General features: G+C 25.1%; 1 protein-coding gene across 3 annotated transcripts in view; it reads right to left on the reverse strand.

Annotated features, from left to right (window-relative positions):
• Window positions 1–5743, reverse strand: part of LOC112686051 (lachesin-like) — a 200326-nt gene that overhangs the window by 40403 nt on the left and 154180 nt on the right. The window lies entirely within an intron of this gene.

The following is a 5743-nucleotide window of genomic DNA, read 5'->3' on the forward strand; positions in this document are numbered from 1 at the left end:
GCCATTTGTTTGCTCATCATTAAAATGCGCGCGCGCAGCATTTTACACTGAAGACGGTTTCGTCCATCGAAATGCTTGTGTTATACGCTGTGAAGATCAAACGAAAGTCTACCTAACCTCATCGTATGCACACGTACATAAAACAGTCGTAGACTATGTTGATTGAATATTAATTATATAATATGCAATATATTGCCAACGAATGGAAAGTTCTAACGTACGTTAAACATGTATAGAACATGATTAAAACAAACTATTCGATTCGTATATGTAAACATATTCCTAATGAAAACGCAAGTTGAAATGTTTAACAGACGAGATGATTATCGTACGATAGAGAGAGTGAGAAGAGAGAGAGAGAGAGAGAGAGAGAGAGAGAGAGAGAGAGAGAGAGAGAGAGAGAGAGAGAGAGAGAGAGAGAGAGAGAGAGGGGGGGGTGGAGAGAGAAAAAGTTACTTGAGTATATTACAGTTCCTTTTATTCACTTGTGTTTTTGTAAGCATTTTGAACTGAGTGGGATATGCTAATTAATGGGTTAAACTATATTACAAACACTTTTTGATTAAAACATGAAATTGGTTTTTAACATTTTTTCAAAAAAATTATATGTTTCAATATGTACTTAAATATTAACTTTTTAACTTTTTAGCACTAAACTTTTCTTTTCTTTACCAATTTATAGTTAAAAAAAATTTATATAAAAAAAAAAAAAAATCAGACTAGCTTAAAGTTATATTGACATAATATTTGCAAATTAATTATTGTTATTCACTCCTTTTTTCTAAATAAATTTATAAGTTTTAGCTTTTATACGACAATAATTATTTTTAACTTAATTTTTGTTAGCTATTAGTATGTACTTAAATAAAATAACATAAAAAAATATTGATTTATTTTTCTACTCGTCTATAATGAATTTGATTTAATAATATAATTTTTTACAGTAAAATTGTTTACAAATATATAATATTTTAAAAATGTATCGAAATTTAAAAGTTACTAAAAATTTATAAAAACCTAATACAAAAAAGTAAAAGTCCAATTTTTTTTGTAAAAATGTAGGGCGGTATCAAGTTTCAGATATATGCAAATTAGAAGTAGAAAAAAAAAAGTCGAAGGAACGAAATTCCATACATAAGGTATCTTTGCAATAATATTATCACACAATTTATCAAAAATAACTAATAAATATATTTACTGGCGTTAGCGTTTATATAATATTTTATAGATTTTAATCAACTACAAACAACTCGTTTTAAGATTTTTAAAATTGTATTATATTTATATTGGTGTAAATTTGAATGTAAAATGATTATTTTATTATATATCCTTATAATATTATTAAAATTTTTAAATATACTAGATTAATCAAATATATATATATATATATATATATATATATATATCGTTATTTAAATGTTAATGATATTTTTGTTTTATTCTTATCAAAGACAAATCAAATTAATTAATACAAACAAATATCTTATTAAATAAATATACCCATTACATTAAAATATTATCAAGTACCTATTCTTATTTTGTATTTACTATGGGTTATTATTTATAGGAGAATGAACATATTTTTGGGAATGATTTGCACAAATATTTGTTAACAATTAAATTATTCAAATTCAGTTGAGTACTTCTATAAAAATATATATATAATGCATTACATTCTAATAATTATTTAAAAATAAAGTGATTATTTTCAATGATTTGCCAATATACTTATTCTTAATTTTTTAAATTAGTTTTGTTCAATTCATATCTATAATTGTTTGGAATTTTATGATTTATAACAAAATTATGAAACTCTTACGAAAAATTTGTTAAAAGATGTATTCGTAATTTATATGAGATGTCGAAAATATTTTTAGAATTATATATGCGTATAATTCTTTGATGGGGAAATGTATTAAAAAAAACTAATTGTGTAAAGTATATAACCACAGTTAAATTTATTTGTATTTTTCATAACTGCATTTTAATGAAGCTGCATTTAATGATAACTAACCATGTAAACATTCAAAAAATAATAGTTGACTATAATACAAACAAGAACAATTGCTGGTAGTATCGTGAATTAACTGTGAGCTCTTTATGTTGGTTTTTTTTTTTTAGATTTTTAGCAGTAGGTACAATTCGTTGAACACAATTCGTGTGTGCTTTGCTTTGAAAATCTTCACTTCTGAAGTGCACAAATACACATCGTGCATGGAATACATATATTTTAGCACCGAAAATAAGTGAACCAATATCATCATTCGCAAGCGTTTGTATAAATCGCGTATGATAACTCGTTCACATGGAGTTTCCGAAACTGCGACCAAAGTAGACATTATGTATAATCTTCTATATAAAATCCATATGTTTCTATATTCGACGACGGTTAAATACTTCGAGTTAAATATTATGTATTCAAAATAATGAGGCACGTACTTTTCGTACATCGGGGATCAATATTCTAGAAATACCAATATTTGACACTCCGAACCAACAATATAATCGTAATAATTATGTTTGTACAGTTAAATAGATTCTCCTCTTCGACGTTTGGTGAAGTTGACTCACTCAATTAAGATCAAAACAAATGCATACGGTAATGGGTTGTACGTATGCCTTAGGTTCGTTTTTTATTGCAATGTGGCAAAGAACGCATTTTGATCGAGTCGCATAATATTTACTAATTTATCAGGTCGGAGCGTTTGCGGGTAAATTATTAACCGTCGAATATCCAGTGAAAATCCTCGTAAGTAATCCCTGTTCCTCCATCGTCCTCACGACTAGAAAACCACCATCTCCTTCGCATCGCGAGTCACAGCAGGGCTTCCTGTTTCGTAAATCCTGACATTAAGTAAGACTTAATAACTGACCTCTGCAGGAGAATACATACCCTTCCGCGCATGGTTGAAACCTGAGCCAAGAAGGTAATGGTTTCGTTTTCATTTATACGTTGGTACTATTAAAGTTTAATCACAGAATTTGGTTGCATTTATAATATAAATTTACATTAAATTAATTTTCTTTTATTTAATTCGTAGAAATCGTTCACATAGATTCATATATATATATATATATATATATACCTTAGTTGAGTGTTATTAATTATTTTCCTTTGGAATGCCATTTTTAGTGTAGGATTATGAATATAGCTTTTAAATGTTTTGTTTCTATATATTTTGGAAATCTTCATTTTAGTATAAGTACCTACATGGTGCCTCATCAAAAATCTAGATTACATGCAATTTAACGCTTTATTAAATTAATTTGTTTCAACTTCAGTATTAGTGTATTATCGATTAATTCTATTGTTTTCGTTGGTAATGAAATAAGATTGTTTATTTATATATATAAATAATATTATTGAAATTGGTTTGAAGATCCAATTGATCATAAACATAATTTATATGTGTTATGTTAATTATACAAGTACATCCATGTGTTTCTAATATTATTTAGTATTGCATTTTTATCATTTTTATAACTGTAGTAGTATTCAAAGTCAAAACTCTTGGTTCTTTGGCTTTTTATATACCATGTATTAAAACAAGAGTAAATTGTCTAATTGATTTTATTAATGATACAGAATCAGTGAATTTATCATCAAAGGTGGATTTTTTTTATACAATTTTTAGGAATGATATAATACGTTGTGACGCACACGTAAAATTACAAATACTTATACACATATTCTATTGTTGCATAACATACAATTTTAAAATGCATGTTTTAAAAATTGTTTATAATATTAATTAATTAATTTTTATTTATTTGAAAATTAAAGCTTCAACAGCAAAGGTTTTAACTATAAGATGTTACAATATTAGATATTAAAAATGTGAGGTGTTAGATTCAAAATTACTATTACACATATAACATATTATACGGATTAAGTTAGGTTAAAAATTACAATGTGTTAATAATATTTGTAAAACTTAAGAATGTGATAATTTTCAGAGTTTGCTTTCGTAAAGTACTTGTAATATTGTTGAATTGTTAGTATGTTAAATGGCATGTTTAGGTTTTGGTTAGAGAATTGGTTGCCGAGCAAAGATGACGTTATTTTTATTTATTTTAAAAATTATATATGATAGAAAAATCGATACGATAGCATAAGTGATGGTAGCTGAGTAACGATTCCGATTTTGACTAGAAAACATTAGAAAAATAATTTTCTATACAAATAATTATCACCGAAATATTCAATATTCATGTATACACACAATTAAGAATCGTAGGGTATAAATTGATCAAATTTGTTGAAATTGAGTGGTTTGAATTTTTTTTTTTTTATTTGCCTTTGTTCGCACATTAAAAAGTGGCTTGAATTATTTGGTCGTTTTTTAAAATCCTCAATCATATAAATAAAGAGTTCGCTAAAAACGGTATGTTTATTATTTCATATAAAATATACATTTATATACATAGTATTTTGATTTTTTTTTTTATATTATAGATATTTAAAATATATTTTGTTTTAATTTATTTTCTAACTGGACTATACTTGGCACTATGTTTTAAACTTTCAATTCGAGTTCTGTTATCAAAACGCTTTAATTTAAATGTTTTAATTAATTTAAATGTGCCATAAATTTAATTAAAAACTATTTCTGCTATATCCGATATAAAATTAAGTCACACTGTTTAAAATCAGCCATAAGAATATTTATATTTAAATTTTATGAACCATACAAATACTAATTATCTTTCAAATATAACTTAATGTTTTTAAAATATAATTGCACTTTTACTACGTAATTCATTATTTGTTATTACACTTTTATGAAAAATCTATCAAATCAGATTATTGGATTGGATTAGTATTATTTTTAGTAAAAAAATATGATATTATTCATTACATTTATTATAAATTTATAAATAAATAAATAACAGTAAATAATCATCATTATATTAGATGTCGATTAGTTACATTAACAAAAATCTGTATTCACTTAACGTTTGCATTTTGTTAAGCGTATAGAAATCAAGTTATATAACTAATGCGTTCTATATCGAAGAATCTGTCTACTTTGGATTTGGAATATAATGCAATGTTTTTAACCTTGATGAATAATCGAAAGAATTAATTGTTTAATTTGATTTTTAAGGTCTTTTTTTATTTTGGTTTTTGAATTCTGGGTGATATTTTTGATTTTTAAATTACTACTTGTCTATTTTTTTAGTTTGAAAAAATGTATCACGTTGTCTTGCATATTACCTATTGTTATAATTTATTGAAATTGTATTTTATATTTGTATGTATTAATTTAAAGACACCTATGATTACATCCTCGTTGTGTTAGTTATCGCAGTATATACTTAAGATATACGATTTAAGATATAGATAAATATTAAGATATTCAATTATATCCATAACCTTTCCGGTATTAAAAATATAAAAATACGAATTTTTTGATTTTATATTTATACTAGTCAAAAAAAAACAAATAAGTATTAACATCTAAGTACTTAGTATATAAGTAATCGAATATTTTTTAAATTGTGTATGGAATTACATAGTTTATTGTTTGAAATACGTTTAGAAAACGAAAGTTTGGCCCTCTCACAGGGTGGGCTTTTCTAAATATTTTTATTATTATTGTTTTCATGTATACGTCAAGTTGATAATTAGCTATTATATTCAAGTGTTAGCATTCTTAAGTAGAGTCAAACCGGTTTGTGCCGGCGGTTCAGTTCTATACATATACCTACATTAGGATTTATCATTCATTATACATTGTAG

The sequence above is a fragment of the Sipha flava genome, unplaced genomic scaffold (assembly GCF_003268045.1).
Source record: "Sipha flava isolate LNK unplaced genomic scaffold, YSA_version1 2_pilon_pilon, whole genome shotgun sequence".
NCBI lineage: Eukaryota > Metazoa > Arthropoda > Insecta > Hemiptera > Aphididae > Sipha > Sipha flava.